We start from the raw sequence: 15,835 nt of genomic DNA on the forward strand, positions 1-15,835 counted from the left end.
TCATTTATACATCGACAGCCAGCATTGTGGTGGGAGGAAACCAGGAAGAACCCAGGGGAAACCCACAACCATCTGCAGGTTGCTAGCAGACCTTCCACGTACAACCAACATGAGCTGGACTTGAACTCACAGCCACTGCATTAGTGAGAGGCCCCCAACCTAGGTAGTATCTGGGTATGTTAGCAGTGTTATTGCTAACCTACCACCTGTTTGTTCGAATGATTCATTCATTATACAAACTACTACTGTAATTCTTCAACCTTTTCATGTGTTTGCAAGGTGTATATTTAAGCACATTCTAAGGGCATTGTTCTTTGTGGGGTGATAAAATTATGCTTTTTTGTGATGTGCTAAAATAAGTCAACTCAACCAGTGTAGTTTTGTCCCTAAAATGAAATGAAAAAGGCCTTTAAATTGCACTAAAAGTTGCTCTTTCATATGTTAAAAGTTTGAAGAATTAGGGTACATGTAAATATATGATGGAGTATGTTAACCTGGGAAACTGCTCTCTCTTTGCACTCCTACAAGTTGCTCAAACACGTACAGAAAAAAAGGAGACCTCAAGAAGCGCTGCCATTGTGGAATGTATACATGCCCATGTAGGCCTATTATAAGAAAATATGAATGAATGGATTATGCTAATCTGAGATTTCTAAACGTAGAACAACAATTACATGTTTGTGCTGACCATTAAAATCTACTCAGTATCCCTCGTTGAGGTGTAGTAAAAGACCTATGATACATTAATGTCTTAGTTTAGGCAGGGTAGATCCCAATTTCCAACCCATCTGTGGGAGAAAATAGTCATTGACCTATAGACAACCCACTCATGTAAAATGACTTCCTGTACTTAGATGGATATTATCTCCAAATCAGTGCATACATGTGCAAGTAGCTACAGATCCAACTACAATACTGTGTGTATACTGTATGTGTGTGTGTGTGGCAGTAAAAAACTGTAGGTTTGCACAGCATATATAGCTACATACAACATGATGATATATTCTACTTCAGCGACTGAACCAATGATACAACCCAACCTAACAGCATTTGGATTAAAAGATTCGTCACTCTAGGGGATTATTTATTGGGACTGTGCAATAACTTATTGTGAATTAGAATAAGACTGCATAAATTCCTTATGTTTAGACTGAAGTCAAAGAAGCTACACTTGATTACCATCAGCAGGACAAAGAAAAGCATGTACATGTAATTAAATATATCTGATAACTTATCTTATGTGTATATCAGCAATCTTATATCTGTCTTTGCAACTGCCAATGAAAGAAGGTCTAATGGCCCAAGATTAATGAATCTATTAACTCATGAGCCCGTGGCCCAGGGTTAATTGTGATTAGTATCTGGGCTGTAATGTTTTAATATGCCTTATGCAAATACATGCTGGAATGTTTAGAACATGCCACGGTTTGCAGACTCGTCATAAGGTCATGGGTCAAATGAAGACATCGCGGAAACGTTCCTGCACCTTGTGCTTATAAATTACTAATTTGATTGGACTATAATGGTGCAATCTAGCCGTGAATACTGTATCAACCAGCTGACTGAAGGCATTATTGCTGCTCACCCTTTGTTAAATTAAGGCATTTATAGCCAAATCCAGCGAAGAAAAAAGCCTTGATTATACGTCATAACTATATGAGCTATCACATATGTGTAGATGAAGCTTGTAAAGTTTGCACAGATCGAGTCCTGTTACAGAAGAGACAGTTATAGGATTTTCCCTACAGTATCTAGTATGATCATAGTTTCTGCTTTCAACATTCAGAGGAAGAGGACTAATAGTTTCAGAGAAAAGAAAATGTCCACAAAGTAATGGTGATATATAGTGTACGGGTATGTCATTCTTGCAACATTATAGGCAGAAGACAGGCTCGGAATATTATTTGAAGACTTCCTGGAAAATATCCTTACAATAGTCATGGATAAAAGTGATACTTTCAAGGATTCAGTGTTCATGTGAACGTGTAAACTATTTCCATGTTCTGTTCTAATATAAACAACATATGAACATCCAAAAGAAGAGGAAACTTCAGGTTATTGGTGAAGAGGCAGTGATTTGACTGGGTGGAGAATACAATTGGGTGCGATGGGAGGGGTGAGGAGGCTTCCCGCAGATATGCCAGGATGGGAGGGGTGAGGAGGCTTCCCGCAGATATGCCACGAGACATAAACATGGATAATGATTGTCTGTTTTCTTGTCAGATACTCCAGAAATACCAGAAATACCAATACTGAAGATTATAGCCTTTGAGCTTAAAAATCTTCTGGTTACTATAGTAACAAAGACTAAACAGTAAACCATGCCCTGGATAATTAAAGAAAAGGTTACTGTTTGTTTCCATAGCACTGTGAAGACCATCTTTTGTATTTATTGCCAGTGACTATATCCACTGTGGCATTTTTGGAAGAGAGAGGTTTTTGACACATTAGCTGTTCTATATATATGCTCCCTGTTGTCTCAGACAGTTTCCCTGGGCAAAAGTGTTTTCACAGATGGTATTGTGGCCAGAGCTGCTTATAGTTTGTTACCATGTTGGTTTCCAAACATGATATCTCATAGAGTGGGTACACTTAAACTCCTGGGAGGCCTGTAGCTGAATTCTTCTGTGTCACCTTGCATACCAAAGAAAAGACATCAGCTGATGATCAGACTGTTTGTTGCTTGTCAAGAATTTACATTTTTTTGAAACATATTATCTATATGTAATGTGCTGTGTAAAATTGTGCCTGATTAGCTGGAGTGCTTGATCTATTGAAGACAGCAATAATTTTTTCCTCTGCGTTTTATGGCTCATATAATCTTGTAAATTTAAGATTTTTGCAGTATGCAAAAATAGATGTACATTCTGCAAATTTTATTTAAGTATGTAGAAATGGTGCATGGGCAAATCATACCGTACTAGAGTTTGTCATTATATGATGCACTGTAGTCTACATGTATATGCCGTATGGGTAAATGAAACTGCATTACAGAGTGCCGTTAAAATGTAGGCTGACCGGAAACTGTTGATTTTTTAATAACATGAGTGCGTACCTTACACCTCTCATTGTATAACCAGTTTGTGCTCCCTGAGCTGTGATTCAATATTTACTTTGTTATGGTGACATTTTTTCTCCTCTGTTGCTTTGAATGTGTTCACAGTGCTGTCTGGATATAAATGATGGCACTGATTTAGGCACTGCTGAATTTACACACATAACTTCAGTCGATCAAAGGAGAACGTGTAGGAGAAATGGGTGGGGGTGGGGTGGGTGGTGAATTGGAGAGGGAGGCAGAGGCTCTCAGGGGAGGAAGAGCAGGGTGCACTGGGTAAACTAGGCAGGCTGTACTGTGTGACTGGTAGAGCTGTTTACCAGCTGTTCTTACCCTTCAACTTTTTTTTTTTTTTTAAATATATTTTTTCCAAGTGTAGGTTTACCTTGTAATGGCTTGTTTTCAGGACTGGATATAAATTTCGTCCTCTTTACTGGGTTTTGGCAAATGTATACATTTTGACAAAGAAATGTTTTTTGAAGCGTTAAACTGGGGAAAAAAGTCTTTACTACTGTCTTATTCCTATCCTCAATAAACAATGAAAGGATTAAACAGGGAACGCACCATACGTACCAGCTTCACACTCAGTTTGGAGAAGTGCTGTACATTGCTGGACATGTTTGTGACAGATATTCATGCACCTTAGTTACGTTTAATGAAGTCAGCTTTAACTGTGTCAGGTCGGCACACATCCTTGGCTGAATGGTGACAATAGACTCTTTGTCATATCCCAGTAATTTGAACAGTTTAGGTTAAGGCTTTAAGTTTGAGCCAAGATAATAAGCATCATATGCTGCACAATAGCACAACATGTTAAAACATTAAATGAAACAGGAACAAAAATATGCTAGCAAAAAATGTCATTTGTCTGCTTTTAGTGTTTTATCCACTGACTTGACTGAATCATCTCAGCTTCTAGGGTTATGTGTTTTCTGTTTTCTTTGTGCCATTTTTGTATTCCAAATCCTTTGTTTGATTTTTTTTTTTGGTCTCCGGTCTCTATTATCACTCTCTCTCCCTCTCTCTCTTTCTCTCTCTCTTGTCTCTTTTCTAGCCGTCTCACAAGGCCATGAATCATGAAATGACATGTGATTACACTGCTCCTATTGGTTGAGCTCTAAATTTTCATGTGATCAGTTCCAGACACTGCAGGGCTGCTTGGTCGCTTTTTGTAATGTCATTTCAGTCCTGAGGTATTATATTTTCTTATAAAACAGTTGCCTTGTGTTGTGGGAGTTTGGTATAGCTGGGTGTTGACTGGAGTGGTTGTTCAGAGTTGAGCTTGTGTAAATCTACCCTGACTTTGTGGGGTAAACACAGGGGTTGACAGCCCCTATTGACAGCCAGCTCCCTTTCCCCAGGCATAGTCACAGAGGCTGACTCTCACCCATTCAGGAACAAGAGACAGGACAGAGTGGCTGGAAGCTATAGCCCTAGGCTTTCTGTGAATAACAGGCATCCAACTGAAGCCTTATCCGCACTGATAGACTGGACTGTGGCCAGTTTTCCCGGTTATTTTCTCCTGGAGTTTAGTGCGTTCATCTGCAGGAAACCTTCACACATTGTGCAGGTAGATGTTTTTTTGCATGGTTTGGTTTTCACAGCTTCTGTTTTACCCCCGTTTTCCTCTGTTGGATGACCACAGAGATCAGGAAAGAGCTCTAGGGGTACAGTATCTCACACTGTATCAGTGTTAGCTACGGCATCATGGGTTAATCCAGTGATAATCCCTAGATGGACTTAAGCGTTCTGTGTATTAAGGCTTTAGAGATAAAAGTTGTTTAGTCTCCAGGGAAGCCTTTACCATATTGTGTGATGGTGATGTACTGTGCAGATGTTTGATACTGGTCATGTGTTTATTACTTTCTGTCTCCACAGCTGGGAAATTGGACACAACACAGCCAGCCTCAATTTGACTTCAGTGAACACTGGGTGGGGAAAGCGCTAGAGCATTGGGAGTAGCAGAAAACCTTAGAAATCAGAGCTCCAGTCACCCAGTGTTACTTGGAGACACCAGGGGACCCAGGCACTACAACTGTAGTGAGAGCTGGCTGGTTGGCTGCTGAAGCTTCTGTGGGCAGACTCCCTTTACATCCACCCAGCCTCATCTGCAACAAGGACCATTCTCTTTGCGTGCTCAGAAAGGTAAGTAATAGCTCTTTTGTTCGTGCACTTTTTGGCACATACAGGCCAACATCTTTGTACGCTGTTTTTCTTTACCCCAGCAGTAAAACAGGTTGTTGTTTTTAAGACGAGCCTAGCAGTACCAGAATTAAGATGCTGCATACAAGCTGGGTGTGATAATCCCTGCTCTGGGCCAAATATTCATACTTCCTACTGAAGTAATTTGTATTCAAGCTGTCTCATCTGCTGTGGCACGCCTCTTTATGTAACTGTCTTGGGTAGATTCCTGCCTTATTGTTCACCTCGTGCAGATTCTTTAGCAAATTTAATCTGGTTTTTTTTCTTTTGTTGGTTGATAGGAAAGATTACATGCAAAATATCACACCTGCATTATTGCATGACTAGAGGCAGCTAAATTGCTGCTTGCACTTTATATATTGTTTTTTTTATGATGCTATGCAGATGACGCATTTATATACATGTGTGCTAGATTTAGGAGTGTGAAGCCTTGATCTTGGTCATTGAAACACTTTCTGTGTACTTATGAATTGTTTCTGTAAGATGTGTATTTGCTACAGTTTAGGTACATGTGCACTCCAGAACACCTTCAGAGGTCAGAAGCAAATATTGCTGGTGCTACATTAATACTATAATTTTAAAAGATATTTTAACTATTCTTGATAAAATTGACAAGTATTGTTTATGCAACATCTTCTTGTTTTATTTATTTCTTTTTTTGGCAAAATTTTATCTAAAAAGAAGAGTCTAATAATTATGCTGTGCTTTTAATAAGTTCATTTATTTCATTTCTCTAGTTTCAGTTTTCAAATTAATGAAATGAAATAAAAAGTCTCTGTAAATATGTGTGAATGGAATTTAAAGTACATATTTGTTTCATCTTTTATTAACACTTATACCAAAACTAAACATAGCGCTAACAATCAGATTGCACACCATGCAGATGTACATGTATTTTGTCATGTTTTCGTAACAAGCAAAATATTCACTTCTTGATAGATGAGAGACTCTAAATGATGCACATTGTTTGAGGCTTTTGTGGGAAATCTTTTCTGGATTTGTGGATTTGAATAATGAAAATAGCCGAAATGCATTGCTGCATTTTTTTGCTATTTAAATGAAAAATGAAAACTTAATGAGTTCAGCAGCTTGTTTCTTTTGCTTGTTCTGTTTCAAGTATCTTAAAACCTTATTGACAGAAATAAATAAGCTTTCTTTTTTTTTTTTTTTTTTTTTTTCTTGTCCTGGTTAAATATTCAACAGGTTTGCAGGTCAATTTCTTCTGTCAGGCCAATTTATGTGCCCTGAAGATTGTGATACATGCACTGAGTACAGGTAAGAATAAGCAGTCAGGTAGAGATCGGGCTAATGATAGGAAGGCCATCAATGGTATCTGTATGCTGGTGTGAAAGCCATAGAATGGTCAAGCCTTGGGCAGTGTGGGAGTGTGGGATAATGACCAAGGAATTAAGAGTGTATTCATCCGAAATGAGGCTAGAGGAGCCCTATTGTCACCAGCGTGAGGCTAATGGGGGTAGCTGTTCTAATAGCCTAATTCGTTCTCGGTCACTATGATGGGGATCATCTTGACAGCTCAGTAGTAATGTAAGGCAGGCGGATACTGCTGCTGGTAGCTGATACAACATCAATACTATCCTTAAAGGTACCCAACTGATTTGGAAGGACTACTGGTGATCAGAACAGCTTCTGTTTACACTTGTGCGGTGGGCAAGCACAAGATCTCTTAAATGGTACAGACTGGGGTGGAATTTGAATTAACTAAGACTAATGCTGCTATGTACATTGTTGCCTTAGTGGTTGTTAGATGGGCGGCAATATCCAACTTAAAATGAGCTCCTCACCAACTGCGGTTTACACAGGCTAACCCTGTCACCAATTGCTGCTCTGCAGCCCACATGTTTGCCATTTAACACCATATGTAATAGTTTACAGGGGCTAAACAGGCCCGCATAAGATCACCCTACTTCACCCCAATTACCACATTCCTACCCATTGACCAGAAAAATAACTCCCCCATGGTGTTAACAGATTGAGAGATTTTCATTCTTGTTTGTTTTTGTTTGGTCTACAAGTGTGGCCTGTGTATCAATTTTTAGATAATTTAACACATTATTTTGACATCTTTTGTCTTGATATAAATGCTTTGACCCCTGAACCCTTTTGCATGTGAAAGAGCAACTTTCAGTGCAATTTATGCGTGTTTCTAATGCGATTTTGGAAATCTACATTGGTTGGACCGGACAATTTCCAGGCTTCACATAAAGTCTAATTTTATCAGACTGCTTAAAACAATGCCCACCTTGCAAACATGTGAAAAGGTTGAAATGCATGTACTTTAAATGACTTATTATCTGTGGTAGAAATTGCACCGTGAACATTTATAGGATCAGCTGATATTCAGTGAATTGAGAGAGCAGACCCCGAGGAACGTTTTTTAGGAGCTTTGTATGAATCAAAGTTTTGACTTCTTAGTTTCCTGGCATAAGATGTTGTTGATCATTTCTGGGTGATAGAAATACTTGTATGTGTCAGTATGGAATAGGAGGATGATGGAGAAGGGTTGAGGGGAGTACATAGATGTAGGCGTAATATCTTCAAGAAGTTTCAAGGTCTGGAATTAGGTCAGTGTCAAGATGAAGTAGAAGGACATTGGCACTTGACAGGATGGAAGTGACACTGGGGTAGTCAACAAACTGTCAAACAAAGGGGACATTCACACAAAAGTTACAGAATGATACAAAATATGTGAAAATGGTGTTAGGAAGATGTAGTTATCTTTGATATGTGTTCTGAGTCATCAGCGTACAGCCTGATTTAGGACAGAGGACAGACAGAGATTGCATTTCCTTGAGTATATGTTACATATAGAGACCAAGTTTACATAGGGTTTAAAATTGTCTACCACATTTATTACACGGTAGTGGTATATACATAGGGTTTAAAATTGTCTACCACATTTATTACACGGTAGTGGTATATACATACACCATTTTTTTGTAGATTTGCGACAAAACCGTATTATCACTACGGGTATAGTTTGAGTACCGGTTGGATGTTTTACACATGTACAAGTAGGCAGATGTTTATTCAAAGGAACTTGTACGTATTAGTGAGATCTCTCTGCAAGTATTTGCAGTGATCTTTGAAAACATCTTGTTTATCAGGGAAAAGACTGCTGAAGGAGGGGGTAGGCATCACTGGATAGAGCACTCATGAAAATAAATTAAAATACTTTCATTTATTTTTTTAGATTTTTGTCAAAAGAGTTAAAGGCATTCAAACATTTCAAATTTAAGGTGGGCTTGATGGACCATATTACCACTGTTCAGGAACTCTGACATCACAGAAAGTTTTTCTAACTGTAAACACGACATTAAGTGTTCGACGAAAGATTTTTCCACATGAGTAAAAGATTACTGAAATAATGTTTTCAAAAATTCCTTCCTTCGGGTGAACATGTTAAGGGAAAAAGGCGATATGAGGTCAGAGTTCATAAACACTGGCAGTATGGCCCATAAGGCCCACGGTAGAATTCAAACATTTGAATGTCTTTAACACTCTTCAAAACATCCAAAAACATAAACATAAAACATAAAGCTTTCAGTGAACCTTACTATATTTTTAAGCTTCCTTTTAAGTTAAATTTGAATTTGTGTAGATTTGCAACAAAATGATAGCAATTAGTTTGGGTAGGAGTCAGTTGTTGTATAGGTGTAAGACTATAGGCAAAAGTTTACTGGTAGAAACCACACATGGTGTTACAATATCAGTAACTGGGTAGACAGAGGTACCAGCATAAGGATTACAAGCAGTGTAGAATGTGAGAAGCCTACAGGCACCAAGAAATAGACTAGGACTGAGGAGATCAATGTCAGGGAGCGCAGCAAAGTTTGGCTTTGGCTGTGATAATTGGTCTTCAGGGATGTTTATCTGGGCTGGTTATAGACAGCTAACACATGTAAAATAGAAAGACTGACTTATAACTCTGTGGTACTCAGTTGATGTACGATCGCTGAACCAGTAGTTGCATTACATAGGTTTGGCATCAATATGTTTACGGTTAGCTAACTGTGCCCATGTCTACCAAACTAAGCAGTGTAGGGGACTGTGATATTCATGAATGATTTGTTATCTGTATATGTATATTGTGTGGCTAGATCAACGGGATGCAAATGTGGCATTGTTTTTGCTTCAGACCTTACATGCTTTTGATTTGTCATGGAATTTGCTAATCTCAATTTTTTTAAATGTTGCAGAAGGTTTTACTTCCATCCAACCTACATGTAGAGGTGAATAAATTACTTGTATTTTGAGGACTTTCATCTCCACACAAATATACCATTTACCTTGCAGAACCTCATTATCTTGATACATCATGTGGTAGATTTTCATGTACTGCTACAACATTTTGAGCTTTATGTAGTTTGATTCAAAGCTTAAGCTTGGCTCTTATTTTTTGCTGTGAAAACTTGATGCAATATATCATCAACATTCGTGTGTGTGTGTGTGGATTTTGTGCTATTGGCAGTGATAACAAAAGGACACCATCCATCAAATAAAGTACTGAACATTTGAATCTGTTACTGGATAGCGGTTAAGGTTCAGCGAAGTGCACACATTATTGTTTAGGTGTATTTAAGTGCCAGAAGCATAAGAATTTTTTTCCCTCTTCTCGTTAATAAAGGGTGACCTCACAGCATAAGTATTGCACCTGGAAAACTACAGGTTAAACTTGACTGCTGAACATGTTATGGTAAACCTTGTTACTGCTACTGTAAAGGGATCTTTTGAAACGTTGTGTACCGTGCTGTCTGTGCTCGAGCATGATTATACCACGCCTTGTCTTGAAAGCCCACAAAAATGCATGACATCTGTTGGGTTCAAATACATGTGAAGTTAGTGGTACTTTCTGCTTGTCAAACTGGCCTTTACATGATCCATCTACAAAGTAAAGTGTGCTATCCCAAGCTGCAAGGTATGCACATTTCTTAAATGTATCCCATGATCAAGAACAAGAAGAGCACCATCCACAACAACAGCAACACTGTCCTCCCTTACTGCTGGTTCTCACAGATACAAAAAATTAGGATTTAGGTGCAGTTGTAGGTTAGTGGTAGTGGTGTCATTGTTGCATGATTTTAAAGCTGTGGAAGAATGCTACCTGTGGCAGGACACCATAGCTGTATTTATGGTAAATGCAGACCTGAAATTTGGGAGAAAAAAGTAAATTTCACGAGGCAAATAAAATGTTGCATTTGGTGCTGACTCATATTTTTTGCTGTAGGTCATACTTGCCAAACCTTTCTATGATCCACAGTCTTAATCAAGCAAAATGTGAAACTGGATCATGGAAAAATTTTAAGTCATGTATCACTGGACCTCTACACTCAGCTGGAAGCGTTGTATGTGAGCTAATGACGAGCTAATGACAAGCTAGTGGCATGACATTCAGAACCCAGAACCCTTGGTCTTGTTGGTTCTGGCTCCAGAAGTCTACTGCTGAGTTCATACTCTTCCCTGACTCTGACACCCTGCACATGATGTACCTGTAGCTAGCTTTAGCTATAGAGCAAAGGATCTACACACACAATCTGCTGTCCATGGTTCACTGCCTCCTTGTTTAATGGGAGTTTTATTACCTTGCCCAAGTTCTGGAGAAACAAACTCTGCACATTAATAAGTAACATCTGGAAACTTTTCCATCCATCGACCAACAAGGATCTCAAAAACTGGTTCAAAAACCAGTGTTACATGACTTTCGTGCCAACCTTGCAACAGCCACCATGTGGTCACACAGTGACAATGGACATATAACCTTCTGAGCTGGGATGGTCATTGGTTTCTCCTTATCTCTGCCCGGTTTCCTCCTACCATAATGCTGGTTGCCGTCATATAAGTGAAATGTCCTTGAATACGGCGTAAAAAGACTAATTAAATAAATAAATTCGGTGCCTGGTTGTTTGGAACTGTTGAATACCTATGTGTGTTTGTTGTTGGGAACTATTAAATGCTGCTGTGTATTCACTGCAGAAAGGGGTTGACTTTTTAATTCCCAGGGTCCATTAACGGTCATAGGACTGAAATCTGTTGAGGTGCCTGTGGCCTAACAGATATTCCCTGGATTCACCTCCCTGGTAATGGACATTTTCTTGTAAACAGCTATTTATTTTCAGCAATAAACGATTTTTTCCTATTGCTTAATGCTGAAACTGTTGCAGATTAATGCTTACATTAGCATAAAGTACAGCGTATGATTGGGAAGTTAATTTTGTTATGTGCTTGGGGAAACGAGCAGTGATGACAGGCGGGACATAAAACTAATGGATATTTTTAAGTCCATCAGTTGATGGGCTGTGGTTGTATATACTTGCATATGATTACATTTTTTTGGTTATGTGATCACAGTTTTGGTTGATTATATGTGTTGCATCAATGCTTTTACAGACGGAGGTTTTTTGTTCTGAGGTGTCAGAAAAATCTGTCTCCATTCTTAATCATTTAACATACATCAGTTTATGTCTGAATCCCTTCTTTATTTCTTAAAGCAATGGTGGAGATGTTAGGATTCATTTGTTCAAAAGTGCATTAAAATTTAAAATCAGATTTAAATATTAATACAGCCTTTCCCCAAACCTGGCCTGTTGATTTTTCTGTTCTCGCTGTTCTCACTGATTGGTCACATTACGCTGTCAGCAATGCTCATGTCAGCTGTTTGTACAGTGTACCATTCCTTGAAGAGTGCTCTAAATCTTCAACCTTTTCAACCTGTAAAGCAGTTTTTTTAGTGTAATTTCTGCATACAGTTATTAGGAACATGATTTGTTTGTCACTTAGGGTGTAAGCTTCCTAAAAATGTACAAGTTATTGTTCTGCACCACATAGTTCTCTCAGAATGTTTCGAAATATTGAATGCAGAGGAGGTTGAAAATGGTGAAGAATTAGGGTACTTCTTGTCCACAAATTAGTGGATCTCACAAGGGAAAGCTTGTCAGTGTCTTGCCAAAGTTTAACAACAATCAGTATAAATAAATATTAATATCAAATAATTTTATACAAAGGTAACTTGACTCTAGAATAAATTTAATACCAAGATTAAATCTTAGTACAAATTTGAAAAACCAGGCCCAGCTTACCATTTTGTTAATACACTTATCAGTTTTAGATGGCTGGATTCTGCACCTATTCTTCAGAAAAATACAGCGTTCATTTTGCATTATAAACTGAATATGTTGCTTTACAGGTATAAGTTCTGACTGTTCACATTCTGGTACTGCTGTGACTTCTGTACACATTTAAGCAGACCTGCTGTCATGTCTAGGTAAATGTTTCTTACATGGATGCGTAAAAATGTACTGAAGTGCATTTTTATCATGATATATTATCCAAGCATCCTTTGTTCACAACCACATCAAGATAACAAGAGTTGACAGTTATTGCTGTGAGTGGCAGGTACTTGCACAGTCCTTCAGTGAACAGTCCTTTGGTACCTTTAGTGTTGAGAGCTTGGGAAGGGAAGGGTGAAGTTTGCGCCTTGGAGCCGCTAATTTGTCTCCGTCCATGATGTGCCATCTTGTCAGGGGTGGAGATGAGAAATTGGTGGTGCGGCCAGTTTCACACCTGTCTTCCTGGACCCAAGTCTGCAGGGAGAGGGACAGGCTCCTAATTGCAGTGTAATGACAATAGTGAATATTTAATTACAGCCTGTCTGACATTTCTCAGACTGTGTACAGTCCATGCTACCCCGCTGTCCATCCTGTTCAAGGATATATTAACATTAAAGCAATTTGCAGAGTGTAATAGTATCAGCAGATATTTAACACCAGCCACACAATTCATGTGCTTCTGGTCGTCGGAAGGGGGGTGGGGGGTTGGGGGGTGGGTCAGCAACCAGAGTTGAGTTAGCACACTGCACTGTACAGGAACTGGAAGTTTTAGAGGCCTACATGTACCTTTGTTGGTGGCTGTAGAATAACCATACCCCTAGACCAATTAATCAAACACGGGCTCAGTCGGTTAGCGCGCTAGCGCAGCGTAATGACCCAGGAGCCTCTCACCAATGCGATCGCTGTGAGTTCAAGTCCAGCTCATGCTGGCTTCCTCTCCGGCCGTAAGTGGGAAGGTCTTCCAGCAACCTGCGGATGGTCGTGGGTTTCCCCTGGGCTGTGCCCGGTTTCCACCCACCATAATGCTGGCCGCCGTCGTATAAGTGAAATATTCTTGAGTACGGCGTAAAACACCAATCAAAAAAAAAAAAAAAAAAAAATCAAACACCAATCTCCATTCTGGAAATAGCAAGCAATATGCAGTCCCCATATGTGAGTGAATTTTAACCACATACAAGTATATAGAGTTACATTTTGCACATCTGTAAAACCACAAATATATGGGTCCACAAGTGAAGCATGTTCATCTGTCATTATCTGTCCAGTCCAGTCCACTCACAATGAAGTACCTGTTTATGTTTGTGTTTACTTGTTGTTGATTATAGCAAAGTAATGTGATTCCACTTGCCTCTTTTAATGTCTTAAGTTTTAGAACATTTGTTAAATTTTTACCAATGATGCTTTGACTTTAGAACAGTTAAGTTATATTCCTTCATGGTATCTTTATTTTCGAACATCTAGTAAATTCTAGCTGGATGTACATATATATTGTACCAGTGAATTTTAATGAAAATTGAACTTTCCTAAATGATTATAAATTGTGCACATGACTAACTTGCGCATTTTTCCTGATTCTGGGAGATATATTGATATTAGAAGGGTGTTTTGAGGTTTGCTTGGAACATGGGATGGTACTCTACTGGAAAATTGTAAGTTTCAACACTAAGAATGTTATTTTGTGACATTTATTTACCTCTAAAAATGCACTTTTGTGAGCAAAAAGCCATGTAGATTATACATGTAGTTAATGTACATGTATGGTTTAATCTTACTTAAGCTGGATGAATTGACATTATATATATATATATATATATAATGCAGTTCAGTTGTTCTGCTCACTGGTACCGTTCTGTTAGTTATTTTGACTTCTTTGCTGTGTTGTAAAGTAACGGAGATAACCCACTTGACAAGATGCATATGTAAGTGTGTGCTGAAGAAAAAAAAAAGGATGCCAGTTTATATTATTTCACCTTGTTAGCTTGTCGTCTACAGTTCCTGGCAAAGATGGAAAATATCACATGAGCTACTTTATACTGGAAACCTTATCTCCATGTAGACCACAAGCTGATGGCTAATAGCATGGGCATGATAATGACAAATATGCTGTTCCTTCTGATATGATGGATATCCCTACAGGTCCACAGTAGAATTCAGCAAACAGAGTTATTACTTGGGTGTCCATACATCTTTTATTATGGTTGTGTATCAGTGACAAATTGCCGGCTTTTACAATGATAATCCTTGGCTGACCATATGATGAATGGGATGCGGGCCCCATGGTAAGGGTTTAGTCACATCCTAGTGCCTGTATCTCCTCATGCAGACTCAACTACCCCACTGTCAGCAGAGCTGGCCCTGGTCAGGTTTCACCCTACAGCTTAGTGTCCATCAGACATGGAATTAATTGTTTCATGTGAAAGTTTTCCACTAGCAAGGAAGGGAGAAAAACAGGAAAAGGGTGTTAGAATACATGCAACTCTGTACGCTTGCTTCAAGATTTTGCAAATTGGACATTTCAGTCCTCCACTGCATTGGTTTTTATCTGCTAAAACAATTGCATGCACATTGATGTGTTTTGTGTGTTGTGTTGACCTGTACTTTCAGAGCCTTTGTTTATATTCCTTTTCTGAACTAGCTCACTATTATTACCTTTTTATGGTCATTAATGGAGCATTAATGGATAGTTATCTTAATGGAACTGTCAGTTTAAGGCTGCTGCTCGCCTTGATACAAATGGCAACAAAATAATGTAGATGGTTTTTGTTGCATCATCTTTTATTTATGTTGATGAGTGTAAGATGTAAGATATTTATGTAAGATGAGATAACCAAATTTGTCTTATTGAATTTAAGTGGCACATCAAACGTTACAGCTAAACCCCCATCGTTGGTCTCATGAAGGGTATCGCTACCAATCTGGCTCGATGTATGTATGAATCAGTGCACAGACAGAAAATCTGTCTGTTTCACCAAAGATGAGGAAGCTTTTCGACCAAGAGTCAAACAATGGGTGATATTGCACCTAAGGTTGGCCTTTGGTTAAGGCCTATGTCAGTGGAGAGCAACTGCTCCAACCTCCACCCAGCAGCCGACCAGAAAGGGAATAAGGGGCAAAATGGTTCTATTAGCGTCATTTCCTCAGAGATTAATGACTGTAAAACATGTGATAGTGTGTGAAAGCTGTGGCCTACATCCCTGAGCTGGAGCTCCACAATCACAGCCAGTGGCTGGCTCAGATTCCTGCTCTAAACATGCCCATAATCCTTTATTATTCTGAGGCTGCACACTTAACAACCCCTGTATATGTAAAACATCCATCAGCGTCATTCTGTAAGATGATCCCCTCTGTGTGGATCACAACCAGAGTGCTTGATGAATTTCCACAAGTGTGGTCATAACATTGACCTTTAATTGTGTTATGTCATTCCTATCACCCTGTCTAGTGTCCACGACAT

The 15,835-nt window shown here is 38.9% G+C and overlaps 1 protein-coding gene across 1 annotated transcript in view; it reads left to right on the forward strand.

Annotated features, from left to right (window-relative positions):
• Positions 1-4,237: 4,237 nt before the first annotated feature.
• The window catches only part of LOC135462045 (excitatory amino acid transporter-like), a 38,147-nt gene continuing 26,549 nt past the window's right edge, over positions 4,238-15,835 (forward strand). The window contains exons 1-2 of the mRNA XM_064739383.1: positions 4,238-4,625; positions 4,934-5,200. The gene's annotated coding sequence lies outside the window, so the exon portion shown is untranslated. The remainder of the gene's footprint in view (positions 4,626-4,933; positions 5,201-15,835) is intronic.

Source organism: Liolophura sinensis, chromosome 1 (genome assembly GCF_032854445.1).
Source record: "Liolophura sinensis isolate JHLJ2023 chromosome 1, CUHK_Ljap_v2, whole genome shotgun sequence".
Classification (NCBI taxonomy): domain Eukaryota; kingdom Metazoa; phylum Mollusca; class Polyplacophora; order Chitonida; family Chitonidae; genus Liolophura; species Liolophura sinensis.